The sequence below is a fragment of the Theropithecus gelada genome, chromosome 3 (assembly GCF_003255815.1).
Source record: "Theropithecus gelada isolate Dixy chromosome 3, Tgel_1.0, whole genome shotgun sequence".
Taxonomy (NCBI): Eukaryota; Metazoa; Chordata; class Mammalia; order Primates; family Cercopithecidae; genus Theropithecus; species Theropithecus gelada.
The window spans coordinates 90,174,086-90,194,413 of record NC_037670.1 but is presented as its reverse complement, the minus strand read 5'-3'; the positions used below and the strand labels follow the sequence as shown (position 1 = coordinate 90,194,413).

At 41.2% G+C, this 20,328-nt stretch overlaps 1 long non-coding RNA gene across 1 annotated transcript in view; it reads right to left on the bottom strand.

The window, feature by feature from the left end:
* LOC112621175 overlaps positions 1–19,399 on the bottom strand; it is a 93,590-nt gene extending 74,191 nt beyond the window's left edge. The window contains exon 1 of the long non-coding RNA XR_003118677.1: positions 19,272–19,399. This is a non-coding gene — a long non-coding RNA (uncharacterized LOC112621175). The remainder of the gene's footprint in view (positions 1–19,271) is intronic.
* Between the last annotated feature and the right edge of the window lie 929 nt (positions 19,400–20,328).

The window sequence follows — 20,328 nt, the reverse complement described above, 5'->3', positions numbered from 1 at the left end:
TGGATCTTTTTATCTCTTTTTCTTGCCTAATTACTATGGCTAGAACTTCTAGCACTATGTTGAATAGAAATGATGAGAATGGGCATCCTTGTCTTGTTTCTGATTTTGGAAGAAAAGCTGTCAACTTTTCACCATTGAGTATGATAGTAGCTGTGGGCTTGTTCTATATGGCCTTTATTATGTTGAGGTACTTTCCTTTTATACCCTTTTTGATGAGAATTTTTATCATGAAGTGAGGCTGATTTTACAGAGTACTTTTTCTGTATCTATTGAGATGATCATATAATTTTTATCCTTCATTCCTCAATGTGGTGTATCACATTTACTGATTTGCATAAACTGAACCATCCTTGCATCCCAAGGATAAATCCACTTGACTGGGGTGAATGATCTTTTTAATGTGCTGTTGAATTCCATTTGGTAGTATTTTGTTCAGGATTTTTGCATCTATGTTCATCAGGAATACTGACACATTTTTTTTTTTTCTTTTAATGTCCTTGTCTAGCTTTAATATCAGGGTAATGCTGGCCTCATAAAAGGAATTTGGAAGTGTTCCCTCTTCTTCAATATTTTAGAAAAGGTTGAGAAGAATTCATACTAATTCTTCTTTAAATGTTTGATAGAATTCACCCATGAATACATTTGTTTCTAGGCTTTTCATTATTGGGAGATTTTTGTTAATGGTTCAATCTCATTACTCATTATTGGGCTGCTCAGATTTTCTGTTTCTTCATGATTTAGTCTTGGTAGGATGTAGTTTCTAAGGATTTATTCATTTCTTTTAGGTTACCCAATTTGTTGGCATACAATTATTCATCCTATTCTCTTATGATTCTTTGTATATATGTGGGATCAGTTGTAATGTCCCCTCTTTTATTTCTGATTTCATTTGAGTATTCTTTTTTTCTCAGTCTAACTTTGTCTATTTTGGCTGTCAAACCAACATTTTTTAGTTTGTCAATTGTCAGTGTAGGTTTGTCAATCTTGTCTTTTAAAAAACTTTAGTTTTGTTGATCTTTCCTATTATTCTTGTAGTCTCTATTTTATTTATTTTTTGCTCTGATCTTTGTTATTTTCTTTCTTCTGCTAACTGTGAGCTCAGTTTGCTCCTTTTCTAGTTCCTTGAGGTATAGAGTTAGGTTGTTTTCTGAGATCTTTCTCTTTTCCTAAAATAGGTGTTTATTGTTACAAGTGTCTTTCTCAGAACTACTTTTGCAGCATCCCATAAGTTTAGGTAGGTTGAGGTTTCATTTTAATTTGTCTCAATGTTTTTAATTTCCCTTTGGTTTCTCTTTCGACCCATTGATTGCTCAAAAGTATATTGTTTAATTTCCACATATTTGTGAGTTTTCCAGTTTTCTTTTTATTATTTACTCTAGTTTTATACCATCATGGTTGGAAAAGGTACTTGATATGATTTCAATATTCTTGAATTTATTAAGACTTGTTTTAATATAATATATGATCCATCCTGGGGAATGTTCCACGCACACTTGAGAAGAATATATATTCTGCTACTGTTGGATGGAATGTTCTGTATGTGTCTGTTGGTTCCATTTGGTTTATAGGATTGTTTAAACCTACTGTTTCCATATTGATTTTCTGTCTGGATGATCTATCCATTGTTGACAGTTGAGTATTAAAGTCCTCTACTATTGTTGTATTATTTACCAGTTCTGTTAATACTTGATTTGTACTAATAATACCAGTTAATGCTGTACTAATGACAGCTTATTGGCATTATCAGTTTATATTAATATTTTCGGTCCTGTTAATGTTTGTTTTATATACTTAGTTGCTCCAATGTTGGGTGAATAAATCTTTACTATTGCTATATCTTCTTGATGAAGTGATTCTTTTATCATTAAACAATTATCTTGTTTCTTTTATTGTGACAGTTTTTTACTTCAAGTCTATTTTGTCTCTTATAAGTATAACCCCTCCTGCTCTCTTCTGGTTACCATTTTCATGAAATATCTCTTTCCACCCTCCGCTTTCAGCCTATGTGTATCCTCAAAGCTAAAGTGAATCTCTCATAGGAAGCATATAATTGCCTTGTTTTTAACTCATTCAACCACTCTATTTTTTAAGGGGAGAATTTAATCTATTTAAAGTCACTTTTGATGGTAAGGACTTATCATTTTATTTTGTTTTATTTTTTAAAGACAGAGTCTTGCTCTGTCACTGAGGCTGGAGTGCAGTGGCACAATCACAGAATCATAGCTCACTGTAACTCTGAACTTCTGAAACTCCTGGGCTCAAGTGATCCTCCCACCTCAGCCTCCAGAGTAGCAAGGGCTACATGTGTGTACTCCCATGCCTAGCTAATTCTTTAAAATTTTTTGTAGAGACAGAGTCTTGCTATGTTGCTCAGGGTAGTCTCGAACTCCTGGCCTCAAGTGATCCTCCTGCCTCAGCCATCCAAAGTGCTGGGATTATAGGTATGAGTCACTGTGCCAGCCTGCCATTTTGTTAATTGTTACTGACTATGTAGTAATTTTTTTGTACCTTTCATCCTCTGTTGCAGTCTTCCTTTGTGGTTTGATATATTTTTTTTTTCCAGTGGTATGTTTGATTCTGTCCTCTTTATCATTTTGTATACGCTATAGATTTTTGCTTTGTAGTTACCATGAGGCATACATAAAACATCTTATAGTTATAGCAGTCTGTTTTAAGCTGGTAACAGCTTCACTTCAGTTGCATACAAATACTATACTTTTGCCTCTCTCTGACCCCACATTTTATGGGTTTTTTTAGTCACAATTTACATCTTTTATATTATGTATTCACTAATGAAATAATGTAGTTATACTTTTAGTACTTTTATCTTTTAACCTTTATAGAGTTAAAAGTGACTTACATACCACCATTTCATATGAGAATATCATGAATATGCTACATTTATCAAATATAAAATATCAAATATTATACTATAATACTATAAATACTGTAAATATTATAGTATAATATTATACTACATATTTACCTTTACTCGCAAACTGTGTCCTTTTATTGCAGCTTGAAGAACTCCATTTAGCATATCTTATAAGACAGGTCTAGTGGTGATAAACTCCCTCAGCTTTTGTTTATCTGGGAAAGTCTTTATCTCTCCTTCATTTCTGAAGGTCAGCTTTTCTGGAGAAAGTATTGTTGACTGACAGTTTTTTCTTTCAGCATTTTGAATATATTATCCTATTCTTTCTTAGTCTGTAAAGTTTCTGCTGATAAATCTACTGACAGCCTTATGAAGATTCTCTTGTGTGTGGTGTGTCACTTTTGTCTTGCTGCTTTTGAAATTCTTTTTTTTTTTTTTTTACTTTTGACAATTTGATTATATGTCTCTGTCATGACTTACTTGGGTTGAGAATGGGAACTTTTGAGCTTCATGAATCTGAATGTCCATATCTCCCAAGGTTTAATAAGTTTTCAGCCTTATTTCTTAAATAAACTTTCTTCCCTTTTCTCTCTCTTCTATATCTTAGGCCCCTGTAATGCATACATTGTGCCACTTAATGGTGTCTTATAAATCCCATAGCTTTTTTTTCTACTTTTTCTTTCTTTTTTCTCCACCAACTAGATAATTTCAAAAGGCTTGTAATTAAGTTCACAGATTCTTTCTTCAGCTTGATTGACTCTGCTGTTGAAGCCCTCTACTGCATTTTTCATTTCATTCATTGTATTCTTCAGCTCCAAGATTTCTTTTTGGTTCTTTTCATGATTTCTATCTCTTTGTTGAATTTCTAGTTTTGTTCATGCATTATGTTCCTGATTTTGTGGAGTTATCTACCTGTGTTCTCTTGTATCTCACTGAGCTTTTTTAAAATAATTATTCTGAATTCATTTTCAAGCAATTCATAGACCTCCATTTATTTGGGGTCAGTTACTAGAAAATTATTGTGCTCCTTTGGTAGTGCCATGTTTCCTTGACTTTTTGTATTTCTTGGGGCTTTGCATTGATATCTGCACACTTGAGGGAGCAGTCACCTATTCCAGACATTACAGATTAGCCTCAGTGGGGGAAATACTTTCACCTGCAGGAGGGTGTGAGAATGCCAGTTGGGTAGGGTACAGCGGCTCTAGTTTCAGAATGTGTGCTGTGGTGTACTCTTCATGCAGCTCTATCATTGAGGTCAGCATTGGGGACAACTCTAGGAGTCCTACACAGCCAAGGCTACAGATATCTGAGGTTATGGCAGCAGCAGCAAAGGCTGTTGGGATCCTTGGTGGCAAAGACTTCTGGGATCTCCCTGTTCTCTTTTTCCCCTAGGGAGAGAAGTCCTAACCAAGGGGATCCTTCTTGGTGCCAGGTCTGGTATGGCCTGCGGGCAGTTGCAGCAGCACTGGGTTCTGGCATACAAGTACTCAGAGCAGCAGCAGAGATGGGGCCCAGAACTCTGGGGTGTTCCCCAGTGGCATGGGCTCTGGTGAGACGATGAAGTACAGTGGTGGCTTGGGCCACAAAAGGCAGGGCACAGCAGCAGCATGGCCCCAGGCCAACATTTTCAAAAGTTTTAACCCATTCCAGCATCAACTTTAAGTTCCAAATGTCATCTAAACATCACCAACTCAAAAAGTTACAAATTGCATCATCTGAATCAGGTGTTGCTGAAATCTGTATGGTCTACCCTGGGCAAAATTCCTCTCCATCTCTGGACCTATGAAACTAGGAAACAAGTTATCTAAATACAAATATCTAAAATACAAAGGTGGGCTAGGCATAGGATAGACATTTCCATTCCAAAAAATATTAAATAGAAGGAATAAAGGAGTCACCAATCCCAAAGGAGTCAAAACTGAGCAGGGCAAATTTCGTTAGGTTTCAAGGCTTGAGAAGAATCCTCTGTCATTCAACACACCCTTGGGGCCCATGGCAGTTCTGCCTTTTGGGTTTGTGGTAGCCCTATCCTCTGAGCCCACAGTGGTCTATTCTTTGGACCTATGGTGGGCCTCAGGATCATTCTTTCATTTTCTTAAATGGTAGCAAATATTTACAGCTGACTGGCTCTATTGGCCCACTTTCTGTCTGTAGAAGTTTGGAAGTCTGATAGTATTCTCATATTTCATCCTGCTTCTATCCTTTTAAAAGTTCAAGCTGGCAGTCTGCAGATACAACATGAGCAAAACCCTTGTGGTTCTCCTGTGGGGGCCCAGGGATTCATGCCATTAGACAAAAGGGTTCTCCACAGATTTTCCATGAGTAACTCATTCCTATTTTTGGTGTCTGGTGAGATGCTTGAGTGTATCCCTGAGTCATGCTTTATCTCTTCAGCAAAAGGTTGTCCAGCCACATCCTTGGCCTTCTCTCTGGAGCATACTTCCTAACAGAATTTCCTAACTTTAGCATCCTTTGCAATCTGGGTAGACTGGTAACTTCCAAAATAAAACTGCTTGTTCATTTTTATCTAACAGTTCCTTTCTTATCTTATCTTTCTGCTTGTATTTATCTGACTATAGGCAGCCAGGGAAAACCAGCCTGCATCTTTAATACTTTTCTCGGAAGTCTGCTTTTATTTCTACTCAGAAATATTCAAGCTATTGCTTACAAATTAGGCTTTCCATACAACAAAGAAAACATGATTCAGCCAACTTTTCTGCCTGTATATAAAAGATGACTTTTCCTTCAGCTTTCAGTAACACATTCTTCATTTCCTTCTAGCAACATTCTGTTTACAGCAAAATTTGTATTCTCTTAGATAATAGAAGTTTTCTCTACCATGTACCCTACTTCCTTCTGAGCCCTTACCAGAATCCAGAAGTTTTCTATCCTCTGCCTCAAAATTCTTCCAGCCTTGGGTAATTACACATTACCTAATTCCACAGTCACTTCCATAGTTTTAAGTATTTGTTACAGTAGCACCTCACTTCTAGTCACCAAACTATGTATTCATTTCTTAGGGCTACCTTAATAAAGTGCCACAAAATTGGTGTCTTAAAAAATAGAAATGTATTCTCTCACAGTTCTGGAGGCCAGAAATCTGAAAAAAAATTTGCATTCCCTCTGAAGGCCCTACGGGAGAATTCTTCCTTATCTCTTCCAGCTTCTGGCAGCTCCAGGTGCTCCTTGACTATGACTGCACCACTCCACTTTCTGCCTCTGCCTTCTCTTTGTGTTTTCTCTTCTGTCTCTTAGAAGGACATTTGTTATTAGATTTGGGACCTACCTGGATAACCCAGGGTGATCTCTTTTCAAGATCCTTAATTACATTTTCAAAGATGCTTTCTCCCAGTAAGGTCATATTCATAGGTTCTAGGGGTTGGGATGTGAACCTACCTTTTTGAGAACCATTTAACCTACTACAACTTCCCAGAAAGATTCTCACTTAGGTTCATGAGATTCTAGGCCAAAGATACTCACTGCAACATTGTTCGTGTCGGTAGGGCATTGTATGTCCACCACTTGGACAGTATGTAGATAAAATATGGTGGATACTCACCATATCAGAGACATTTATGGCTCACTGGCTGCCAATGCACTTCTCACATTTCCCAGCCCCTCCAACAGTTGGTCGGGGCCATTCAACAGTTTTGGTCAATGTGCTGTGAATAGCAGTGATATGTGTTACTTCAAGTCTGAAGAATGTAAGAATGGATATGAATTCCCTACATTTTTTTCTTCTCTCCTTTAACAACCCTGAAAGTAATAATTTCCTGGTGACATAGCTATGAAGTGGAAGTGGAAGGGATCTCTGAGTTGTGGCTTAAAAGAGAGCTTCCCTGGCCAGGCATGGTGGCTCACACCTGTAATCCAAGCACTTCGGGAGGCCTAGGTGGGCAGATTGCCTGAGCCCAGAAGTTCAAAACTAGCCTGGGCAATGTGAAGAAACCCTATCTCTACATAAAATACAAAAATTAGCTGGGTGTGATGGCTCACGCCTATAGTCCCAGCTGAGATGGGTGGATCACTTGAACTTTAGAGGTGGAGGTTGCAGTGAGCCAAGATTATACTACTGTACTCCAATCTGGGTGACAGAACGAGACCCTGTTTCAAAAACACACAAACAAAAAAATAGAGCTTCCATGACCTATGGAGGGAACAGCCAGACTTACAGAGGATTCTACATGAATAAACAATAAACAGGGCCAGGCACAGTGGCTCATGTTTGTAATCCCAGAACTTTGGGAGGCCAAGGAGGGTGGATCACCTGAGGTTAGGAGTTCAAAACCAGCAGGGCCAACATGATGAAACCCCATCTCTACTAAAATATAAAGATTAGCCAGGCATGGTGGTGCATACCTGTAGTCTCAGCTACTAAGGAGGCCAAGGCAGGAGAATTGCTTGAACCCAGGAGGCGGACGTTGCAGTGAGCCAAGATTATACCACTTCCCTCTATCCTGGGTGACAGAGCAAGACTCCATATCAAAAAAAAAAAAAAAATTATATATTAAGCCACTATGATTTGGGGGTTTTTACTTCGGCATAGCCTGGGCTACCTTGATTAATGTGCACACCATGAAATACTATCATTTGTTACGAGCAACAGATTAGAAATATACATAGCCTCATGGATAGATCTTAAAACCATAGTGCTTAATGAAAAAGTAGGAAAGAGACTAGAAGGGATACTATAATATCATTTACAGAATTTAAAATAAGTGCATTCAAAGAAAATGGACATTCCACAAGAACTCATCCAAATGAAAAGATACACATTCAAATGGGGGTAGAGGAGAGGAATTAGGGTTAAAAAGGAAATCAGTTCTTCCATCAAATAAGGGATTTGCCAGTTCTAATAATGTGCTAAGACCTAATGTGTGTGTGATAATGTGCTAAAACCCAAGGAAGATGACTAACCAGATGTTTGGCCCTTCTAGGCCGAAGGAGAATCTGAGCCAGGCTGGTCTAGGGTAGCACTCTTGGGAGAGATAGGAGAGAAGTCTGAGGCCTGCTGAGAGATAAGGGTTAAAGAGGAGAAAGAGAAGAGCCAGCAAAGATGCCTGAGGAAGAGGAGTTGGAAAAGTTGAGAAGGTAAATAGTCAAGAGAAATGTAATAGGTTCTTGATAAACAATGTGGCTGGCAGCCTGGAAAGGAAGGTGTGGATAAAAGAGATACACTAAGATAAAGTGCAGTTAAATCCATCATTTTTACCACATTGTACAAGTCCAACGTGATTTGACCAAGTTCATCTCTGCTCAGCCCACACTCCAGACACTGGTCTCTCAGATGTTTTTTTAACTGTCTCAGGGCCCAGGTACTTGCAGTTTCCTTTATCATCCCCCTTCTTTTAATGGCCCTTCTCATCATTCAAGTGGTCTCTCTGAGAGGCCCTCTCTGGCTACATTTTCTAAAGTAGCTTCCACTATCACTCTCTCTCCCACTGCTTTATTTCCAGCACTACTCACTACCTGAAAGTAAGTATGTCTTTACTTTCTGTTATCTTTCTCCCCACAAGACTGCAAGCTCCATAAGAGCAAGCCCTTTTCTTGGTTATTCACCATCATATGGACAGTGGTTGGCACAGTGGGTGGCACACAGTAGATACTCAATAAATATTTCCTCCATGAATGGCTGAAAGCTAAGTGGACTCTGATTTGTTCCACCCAAGTGATGGAGTATATGGAGCTGCTGTTAACTGACAGGAATGGTGAGAAAGGGAAGAAGTTTTGAGGATGTTCAGTTTTATAAATGTTGGGTTTTGAGGAAACCCATGACATATCCAGGTGGAGGTTGTCAACAGGTCATGAGTCAAAAATTGGGTGAAACCTGTAGATTTGGGAGCTGTTGGCAGGTCACTGTTGAAACCTTGAGGAGAAATGAGGTAGTAGAAAGAGAGTAAACACTGCCAATTGAAGGAGGTCATTATACGAAATGCTAAAGCTCCACTGTGGAGCCTAATCTTAGATCTATGAGATCTGGCTCTGAATTCCACTTCCATGTAAAAAATACAGAAGCAAGATTCCACCACATTTGCCCATTGTCTGACAAATTGAGACAGACACAATCCCTGTCATCCAGGGAGCTTATGCTTAGCTAAAACATTCCATATATGCTGAAGTTAGGAACACCAATTTCCTAGCCCCTACTACCTAAGAAGCATTGTTCAGGCTTGGAGTCGCCCACCAGAGCCATCTCAGGCTACAAAAGCTGAAAGATTACAAGAGCCAAACACATCAGTTTTGAAGAGAAAGTTATCCTAACAGTTCTGTTCAGATCAAGATGAACTTTAAATAATCCATATCCACCACAGGCTTCTTACTAAGCAGTTTAGGACTCTGGTCAAATTGCCCACAGTCAGACTGAAAAGAGAAGGGAAATGATGAACCTAAGCACTAAAATAACTCTTGTCTCTGGTTGCACATTAGAATCACCTGGGAAACTTGAAAAACAAACAAATACTGCCTGATTCCCACCCCATGCCAATTAAGTCAGAACCTCTGGGGGTGGGCCTTGGACATCAGTATTTTCTTAAAGTACTACAGGTGATTTTCATGTGCAGCTAGTTTCAAACTAAAAATGTGTCACTGGAAAATGTTCCTTTCTTTTTCCCCCTCTTTCTTTCCTGGAAATAATGAGAAGACATAAAAGTCATCTCAGCATGTATGCTTACCCATTGGTCAGACTTTGGTCATTAGCTCCTCTTGAGCTCTGCCCAAGAGTGGCAGCGGGATGAGTCAGTTATCTCCCTGTTCTCAAGGAGCCACTGGAACCTTGGGAACCCACTGGGGAAATAAGCGGGAAGGAGGGTGAGTAGATCAGACCCCAAGAACAGTGGGATAATTTTGCTATAACTGCTGACTCATTTAGCTGGCATTTCCCTTTTCCTCTTCCTTTGCCGTAGCAATAGTCAAATCCTAGAACATCAGACCTGTGAGAGGTCTAAGTCCTTGCCTCATCCAAGAATCCTGTTAGTAGTGATGGTGGTTATGGGGACATTGCAGAGCAATGAAGTGACCCATCCAGATCACATGTGTATTCCATGCCTCATCCAGTCCCCCCACCATTTACCTGCCTCCTGGAGACATTCAGAGAATATGCACACTGATACACCTAAGGGATGAACCTCAAGTATTCTAGGTACCACTTAGTGAGGGGTCAGGTCTAGAATTAATTTTCAGACTTCTTCAGAAGAACAAGTGTGTCACATTCCAGGAGTGGGAAACATAATGGCCTTAAATACTGTGTTGAATGACAATTGAATGAAAGTATTTGACACAACCCACCATTGCCTAATTTTTTTTTTTTTTTTTTTTTTTTTTTGAGATGGAGTTTTGCTCTTGTTGCCAAGGCTGGAGTGCAATGGGGCGATCTCAGCTCACCGCAACCTCCGCCTCCCGGGTTCAAGTGATTCTCCTGTCTCAGCCTCCTGAGTAGCTGGGATTACAGGCTCATGCTACCATGCCCAGCTAATTTTTGTGTTTTCAGTAAAGACAGGGCTTCATCATATTGGTCAGGCTGGTCTTGAACTCCTGACCTCAGGTGATCCACCCACCTCGACCTCCCAAAGTGCTGGGATTACAGGCATGAGCCACAGCGCCCAGCCCATTGCATCATTCTTAAAACCATCTTCTTAGTGACAGGACATGTTCCTGGTTGTCCTCCTACCTTTCTAAAGAATAGTTCCTTCTCCATTGCCTTCTCTGCTCCTCTTCCTCCTCACACTAGCCTCACACTTTTCTTGGGGTGAGGGGTGGGGTCCTGAGGCATCTCTGCAGAGTTAGAGGTCTCTTCAGGACAGCTTGAAACATGATCCAGCCCCAGTCCCTTATTTGACAGGACTGGAAACTGAGGCCCAAAAAGGATAGTAATCTACATAAAGTCATGGGGATAATTTAGTCACACAGTTGGGACTAGAACCCAGGTCTCCAGACCTCCAACTGTATTCACCGCTCCGTTCACCTTACCACTGACTTGAACACAGGAGGAAGAACACCAAACGGTGTTGCTGATCTATATGAAGCTCTTTCTTTTTCATCTTCTAAGTCCTTGTTATTCAAAGTGTAGTCCATAAACAGCAGGCACTATCTAGATGCTTATTGAAAATGCAGAATCTCAGGCCTCACCCAGACCTACTGAAAGAATCAGAATCTGCATTTTAACAAGATGCTCAGGTGATTCTAATACACATTAAAATTTGAGAAGCACTTTTCTAAATCACCATTTAGGTATTCATTCATGCAAGTAATTACTCAACATAAACTGTGTAAAACAAAATGATAGGCACTGAGAAGGTTATACTACCAGAAAAATAATACCAATAGAACTTGTTTTAACACTAAGAATTTTAGAAATAATGGCAAATTAAGGTATTTAGTTGGATAACACTGATACATGTGGATATCATTGTCAATTTCTACATCAAAATAATTTTAGATTTAAATACTGTAATTACATGATAAAAATTAAAATCCAAACACCCATCATCCTAGTATCAAGTGCATGTGTCAATTTCCAAAGCTCTCAAATCATTCTCCATTGCTATCCAAAACTTTGCTTGAATCAAAACCGTAATGAACAACTGACTCTGGTTTTGTGTCAAAGCAAAGGACAGAGTACCAATTCCTTTCTCTTTATTGCAAAATTCCTGGCACAGAATAACTTTACTACCCTAGCAATTGTTGCACCTTTCCCAATTTCCTTGATCTTCATGTTATCAAACAATGATTTCTGGCATGGAATTAAGCAAACCTAAAGCACACCTGATGTCTGCCAACTTTCCTTCTCCCTTCTCTTATTAACACTGAATTTCAAATCAAGAGCCTTGGCCTTTCCTTGTTTCTTGGCAACAGAGCTTCCAGAGGAAGTGCAAGAGCGAGGACACACACAAAGACTGCAACAGAACAAAGGCAGAGAAGACAAACATATGCACAGGAAAACACAAAACCTGTGAAGGTGGGAACAATCAGGCCCCTGTTGATATAATGACATTATTTATCAAACCCCAGGTGTCACAGCTCCTCTGTCCTCTGCTCTAGTGCTGTCTTTGTGTGTTCATGCAACAAACAGTATTTGTAACATTCTGGATGATGATTCCAATAAGCTGCTGACTATAAATAAGATCAAATCTGAACTCACAGAAACAAAAACCTTTGGAGTAAATATAATTGAGAAGAAAAGCAATACATGTACAAGACAGTTGTATCAATACAAGCTCTGATGTGACAAAGTAACCACATGAGGAACAAACATGATAAGCACACAGATTCTCAAAGAAGATGCCCAGACTAGAGGCAAGGGGAGAATTGTCCTTCTTCTCTCCCTCTGAAGACTGGCCTTTTTTACTTATCCATTTTCATGGCAGGCAGAAGATGGCCACTCTACAACTCCCAAGCTTACACCTTACAGCCAGGACTATGGAGAAGAACCATCTTTCATAGTCACAACTCTGAGTTCCCAATACAGGAAATTATTTGTCAGGTGTCTGTCCCTGCACCACTCAGCAGTAGCCAAAATCTGTCAGCAATGCCCGACTGCTAGGAGTCCATGCCTGTGGACCATATAGAGGAGAGGGATCAATACTTCAAATAGAAAATTTGCTGGCTTATGACCTGGGCAGATAAACCAATAGGTGTCCACCTGGGAGACAAAGAGATGCAGTGACAAACATGAGCATCAACCAGCAGCAGCACCAAATCCAGAACTATCTGCCTGAGCCAGGGGCCTGGCTGGAACCTCACTGTCAGAGTTGTGTGTAGGCAGAACAGTAGCATTTCACAGAAGTTTAGAGGGAATAGTCACTCAAGGCTAAAATGTTGGAATCTTCTCAAACTCACCTTCCTTCACTTTTTAAGTCTGTTAGATATTCCATATCTGGTTGTTCATTGGTTTGTTTTATTATTTTAGTGCCTTCTTCTCCTGAAACTCACTTTGTCCCACCCTCTCCACTGGGGCTACTACTCTTATAATGCAGATACTCATCTTCTAGTACAAATACATCCAGACCAGAGTCAGGAACGAGAAGCCTCTGGTCAGTCTTCAATTTTCCCATTATGGTCCCTTCTTCGGGTTTATTTTCTGAAGAATGAACAAACATGGGATTATTCAACTATGGGCTGAATGTTAAAATACAAGTTTCATTGTGGCTCTAGAAAGTCGAGGCCTGAAGTGAATGTGGATCATGTTCTGGACCAATTCTGATGTGTTGATAAAGCCATCATACAATACACCTGCTAATTTATGCAAATTATATGCTGACTGCAGATAATGATATTGACAAGTCATCACCTCACACACTATGCTTTAACAGCCCTATCAATCAGCATATTGTCCCAGTTACAATAGGGTGCTTTTGGCTGCAGATAACAGAAAACAACCTAAACTAGCTTAAGTAATAAGTCATTTTATCAAATAACAAATGGTGAAGGTATGGTGGTCTAGGATTTAGTAGCTGAAAAATATCATTGAGGACCAGAATCTTTTCTTCTTTCCCTTCTGCCATCCTCAGTGTATTAGTTAAACCTGTTATCTGGCTTCCCTCATGATCCCAGGATGACTGCCATAGTCCTAGATGCCAAGAGTACAAAGGATGATTCCTCAGAAAAATTTGTTTTTCAGCAATGAGGAAAATATTTCCCAGAAGTCTCCAAAAGACTTCCCCTTCTCTCATTGGCCAGAATTCTGTCACATGTCCATGCTTAAACCAATCATTGGCAAGAGGAACAAGACCACTATGTTCGGCTTAGGCCAATTAGAATTCACCAGGGACCAGGAGGGGCCAGTCTCGCCTAAAGCATCTGGCTATCTGATACCCAAAATTTGGGAGTTCTATTAGTAAGGGCTATAAGTAGGCAACCAATGGTCTCTTCCACAGCTCCCACTTCTAGGAAGGCATTTCTGGCACTAAAACGAAGATGCTTTTTTTTTTTTTTGGAGACAGAGTCTCACACTGTCACCCAGGCTAGAGTGCAATAGCGTGATCTCGGCTCACTGCAACCTCCTCCTCCCCGGTTCACGCGATTCTCCTGTCTCAGCCTCCCTAGTAGCTGGGATTACAGGCGCACAACACTACACCCGAATAATTTTTTGTATTTTTAGTAGAGTTGGGGTTTCACTATGGTCTCGAACTCCTGACCTCGTGATCCACCCGCCTCTGCCTCCCAAAGTGCTGGGATTACAGGCATGAGCCACCGCACCCAGTTCGAAGATAACTATTTTATCAAAGACAGAACCAGGATTAAAAAGCTGCTTTCACACTGCCAGCTGTCCTGTTCCAGTTATGTGGGAAACTCAACTGTGCCTAACTGTATAGCAATAATAAAAGCAATAATGAAACAATAACAATTACTGAGCACTCATCATATGCCACGCCCTGGGTTAAGTGCCTTACACACTAGAAGGGATGCTGTGCAGGGTAAGGCAAGAGAGGTGCAAAATTTAAAAAGGTACTTGCTGTCAGGGTTGTTCATGTCCATGTTGGCACCTGAGAGTGGATGCCTCCTTAAATGTCACACTCTAGGGCACCCCTTGCTTCCCCCTAGTCTCAGCCCCAATGCTGCAATGTGCCACCCAGATCTATCACAACATTCAGAATCAAAGTACTCATTCCCAGTGTTGGGAGTGTGGGGCTGAGCGCTGTCAACTGAGTCCCTCACAGGGAATTTCTTTCAGCTGAAGATAATTGCCTTGCCCAGGCTCATCCCCTTCCTGGGGGCAGCCCTTATCCAATGACTGCTGAGTGTAGAAGTATGAAGTTCCAGCACTTTTGCATCAACTCAGGTAAACTCTGAGATGTCATCCCATACTCAGAGGAGCCCACAGTATTGGCTCAGGGCTTTCATGTAACTGCACTGCAGTTCTTCTCCTTCTGACCCATCTTATTTTCCTCACTCACAAAAGCAGTCCCCAGTTACCTTCCAGCATGCAAATCTCCATCTCAGAGCCCATTTCTTAATGAGTATGTCTAGCAAAAGTTGGTGCAGGATTTTTAATTTAATGTTGCTAAAGAAGCAACATTAAAATGGGCTACAACGAGGACCTCAGCCCCAGTGATAAGATGAAGCACTGAGATACCCTGATTTGTAACCACAGTGAATTTTTTAAAATTTGCACTAGGATGAACTAGGATGGGAAACAGTAGAAGGGAATACACTGTCAGGTGCAATGTATTAAGTAGTTGAGCTATGGGCTGGATAATAATTATAAGGGTTATGGAATTTGATGGCTGTTGTCAGGGAGAGAGATGTATTGAGTAAAAACAGTGAAAGACTGAGTGTGATTAATCACTATTTAACGCTAAATGTGACTACCAGAGGCCTTATTGGAAACACATAGAGAAACTCTCATATCCTGCAGCCAGAGGGCAGAAAACGCTGAGTATCAGACCCAGGACTTCATTATAAAAATTCCCGAACCACAGAGGAAATTGAATTCTCAATCCAGAAGGTATTCCACATCAGAGTCTCGTCTCTAATTATGAAGGGGTGAGACCCTGAGACTTGGAATGGGGAAATTTATGTTGATACACTCATAAATCTCAAATCCCCAGATTCTCCACCCCTCCCCCAAACCTTCTGAGCCTAAAGAATTGGCTCACTCCTTTCTAATAAATTCTATCACTACCTCTTACCTGAAGACAGGTAAGGCCTCTTCTAAAATAACACTTGCCTGTGCTGGGCAGTCTTTAAAATAGCCCCAGTGGTTCCTGCCTTCTGATAGTCCCACCCTTATGTAGTCCCCTTCTACTTTGAATAGAGATGACTTTTGTAACCAATAGGATATTTGAGAAATAACAGTGTGTGTTATTTCTCTGAAGCTAGGCCACAAAAGGAATTGTGGCTTCTTTCTTTCCATTTTCGGATTATCGACTCTGGGGGAAGCTACCTCCTATGTTATGAGTGTACTCAAGCAGCATGATGGAACAAGCCATGTGTTAACAAACCGAGGGTTCCTGACAATAGCCAGTGAGTAACTGAGACTTCATGCCAACAGCCATGTTATGAACCATCTTGGAAGTAGATCCTCCATCCCCAGTCAGGCCTTCAAACGGCCACAGCCCTAGCCAACATTTTGACTGAAATCCCATGGGAGACACTGAGCCAGAAATCCTGAGATAATAAATTTTGTTATTTTAAGTTGCTAGATTTTGGGGGTAATTTGTTACACAGCAATAGATAAAATAATACACCCTCTCAGAATCTACTCCTATGTCCCATCTTGGCCATCAGACCACTAACTAGAATTAAATCACAACATAACCCAATTGAGGAAGTTCTGGGTCTTCTAAGGGAAAAAAAAAAAAGATCATATTCTCAAATAAACTGCAGTACTTAGCTAGCATATGCCAGCAGGAACTAGAATAATATGCCTGGACAGGATTTAATGCCCCAGAAGACAGTGCTAAGACACATGTAGGATGGATCAGGTACGTTTGGAGAAAACAGTAAAGTAGAAGTGCCAGAACTGCCACAGCAAACAGTGGAAGAAAAGATCAAAAGGCTCAGAAAAGTAGGCATGCTAGAGTGGACACGCTAAACAAGATGAGAAAATACACCAGATGGCTTTGTTCCATGAGAGGGGCAAAAAGATATTCTGATTATCAAAGTGACAAGGAATGCCCTGGTGAGAGGGCCAGCAATGTCACTGAGAATTTCAGTAGAAAACATTCTCTACTGAAATTCTCAGTAGAATTCTCAGTGGCCATAGAACCAGGCTGATGGTAGTACTTATTATAACAGAGCTGAACTCACGGATAGCAATAGTGGATCCTAAAAAGGATCCTAAAATCCTTTTTAGGGAGAATCCTAAAAAGAGGCCAGGTAGCCACCTTTAACCACTAAAAGCAAGGTGGTCACAACTGTCATAATCCATGGAGATAGTTAATAGAACACAGGATTTCTAGGGCAAGTCAGTGAGAGTAATGTTCAATCTATAGACCCCCACCTCCCTGCAATCCCCCAAAAAATCAAGGATTGGTGGTCAAGAGGCTAAGGGCAGCCCAACGAAAAGTCATTATCCCTGGCCCAGTTTCTGGATCTGAGCCAGTGTTCTGACCCAGAATCTACTGACTAAAGGAGGGGCAAGTTCTTGAGGAGGGAGGATCCTGTAACACCATGGTAAGTATATATAGTAACGATTATCTCAATCATTCCCTAAAAGAATCTAGGGTCCTTTACTCAAGTAATTGTACACGTCGAAAGGGGGAAATCCCAAGAATTTCGAGAATGGCTGGACACAGAACACAAGTTTGCACTGCAAACCCAGGGATCCAAAGTAACATCATGCTCCACACCCACCCCCGCCATTAGAGTGGAGGCTTAAGGGGGCCAATTAATAAATGGAGTTCTGGCTCAATTCTGGCTCGCAGTGGGTACACTGGTTCCCTGGACTCACTTAGTCATTTTTCCTGTTCCTGTATTCATAACTAGAATCAACATACTTGGTTGTTGGCAGAGCCTCCACATATCACAGTGGGAAAGCTAAGTAGAAGCCACTGAAATTGCCTTTCCCACCCAGCCATGAGAGTATAATAAATCAAAAACAGTATCACATCCCAAGGGGAACAACAGATCTAAGGATGCAGCGTGGTGATCCCCTTCACATTCCTACTTAATTCACGAGTCTGACCTTTACCAAAGTCATTTGTGGATCCTGGAAGACGGCCGTGGGCCAGCGCAAACTCAACTAAGCACTATCACCAACCGCAAATGCTTTGCCAATTGTGATATCTTGACTAGAGCAGATTAGTGTTGCCTCTAGTGCATAGTTTGCAGCCATGGATCTGACAAATGCATTCTTTTCCATCTCTATCAGAAAGGAAGATCAGAAACAGTTCTCCTTCACTTGGGACAGACAATAGTATATATTGTCTTACAGTCTTGCCCCTGGGCTGTGTTAACTCCTCCACCCTCCATCAAAATATAGTCAAAAGAAAGCTGGGTCACTTGCTATCCTGCAAAACATCCTATCAGTCCATACTACTGATGACATTATGCTACTGGGACCCAGGGAGAAAGAAGTAGCAAGTATGTTGGGGGTCTTAATAAGTCACATGCCCTTCAGATGATGGGAGATATACTCTAAAAAGATTCAGTGGCTTGCACCATTGTTGGTTGCTTGCTTTCACCAGAGGACACAGTAAGTTTCCCATTAAATGATAAGATGTGGCTGCCACCCAGTTGCTTCACATTCCTCATACCAAGAGAACAGCAGACAAGAAAAGGAGTCAGCCTCCTGGCATGAGTAATTGATTCTGATCCCCAGGGAGTGAGAGGGCTGCTTTTACAGACTGGGAGCAGGGAAAACTGTGTGGCACCCAGGTAACCTGCTGGGTGTCTCTTAATGGAAAATAGGTAAATACAGCTGTCACAACCTAGTTTTATAACTGCCAGGTAAACCACTTGGACCAGATGGGACGGGGAAACTAGAATAGGTAGTAAAGGAGGAAGACAATAAGCGTCAGTTGTAGCCACCAGAGCAGCTGCTGTGGTGAGAGCACTAGGTCATTCCATTTACCTTACTCTTGTATGTTTCCCCAGAAAAAGAAGACCACCAGAATCTAGAAGAGCTGCTGTCAGAACTTATGATAGGAAGCAAGTGACTCTGAGGTGCAGAGTAGACTGCGGTGAACCTGCAGTGTATCACCCAGGTTTATCGCCCCCTTCAGGGCTCAAGCACTAATTTCCCCACCTGCAGGGAATGTTGGTGGCTAACAGCTATCAGCTCTTGCTCTTCAGGCATTGCCCTTTGCTGAACAGTTTCTTTGCCCAAGATCACATCCCCATCCCAGGACCATCTGATATCCAATGATTAACTTATGTAGGGCCATAAGACCGACCTCAATTCAAAATAACATTGAAGGGTTATTGCAGCTACACAGCCACTGGTGGGATTAGTGAAGTTTTCTTACAACTGCATCAGAATTCTCCTTCTCCCTGTGCCCAATAATGCTATCTTCACTTTCCCAAAAGTACCGATCTCAAAAGGACTCCTCAGTAACGTTCCTGCATGCAAATCTCCATCTCATAATCTGTGTCCCAAGGAACCCAACCTGCAATGCATGCATTGTCTCATTTGATCCTCACCACAAGATCAGTACTACTGTTATCCCTATTTTACAGAGGAAATTAAAGCCCCAAGAGCTTCAGTAAACTTGCACACTCCCTGATTTTAGAGTCTGTGCTCTTAACCAACCTGGATCAGCAAACTGCAATCCCTGTGCTATAATTAGGCAAATATTTCCCTGGGCGAGATGCTCTAGGTGCAGCCAGCCGAGCACTAACTCGCCAGATGTTTCTTTTCATCATGTGTTCCCTGGGACCTACCTAGAAATTTCAAAGGAAGGTAAGAGAGAACTTCTGCAACCTAGCTCCTCTCTCCAGGCTCTTTAAGCCTCCTCACCTTATTGCTCTGGGTTCCAGGGGTCTTCTGTGAGCTCCCAATCAAGTTTAGCATTCTCTCCTGTGCTTGTGATGCTGTGCAGAGGAGTCTTCCTGACATGATCAGCTGCCACTCCAGCCCCACGGGTCCCAGATCTCAAGATAACTGGAGTGATCCAAATGCAGATCTTGGTCTTCTGAATCCAGTTCTTTGATAAGTGATTTGTGGCTGGACAGTTACATAACTGTAGAGATCACCCATGGGGTCTCACTTCCCTCTCCACCCCAGACTGTCTATCTCTCCCTAGAGTAAAGCTACGTCACATAGTCTCCCTCAAGTTCCAATGTGTTAGTGCTAGATATATGGAATGCTTGTTGGGAATGTGGCTTAAACTGCCTCTACTGTGACAGAGGGACAGACTGTCATCAACTGCTGCAGGTAACATAGAAACCCTTTGTCTTTCACAACAACTTTTTCTTATTTTATTCTCTAAGCCATCTCTTAGACAATGTCTGGATTCCCATCAACTTCTGCACATAAACATATTTATAAGTAACCAGGCAGAGCAATGGAGTGTGTTTAGTCATTTTGCATAAGAACTTCCCTTGCACAAGTTCTATATATAACTCAGTTGGCAACCCCCTTTTCTATTGAGGCACCAGTGCAGAACATGTTCTTCGGAGCACTCACAGCCCCTCCACTGTGGGTTTCTTGAGGTAGTGGAAAGAAAATTCCAGGTGTTACTGTTCCCCCACCCCTTACATACACAGCCCCCAGTGTCTCCTACACTTAGCCCCCATTACTCCCAATCATGGTTCCTCTGCTTATGAAGGTCTGCCTCCTTCCTCTGCCCCACGTGTCAACCTCATTTCTGTCCTTGTTCTCTTCCCATGGCACTTTCCATCCTTCTCCCCACAGCAGGATCTCCTTTGACTCTCTTCAATAATCTGCATACACTGTGTGCTTCCCCAAGATACCATCCCTGAAGAGCCGCATTTCACTCTGACTATTCACAACGCCTCATTACCATGTTCTTGTACAGTACTCACCACCTTTGATGCCCTTTTAGAGTCAGAAT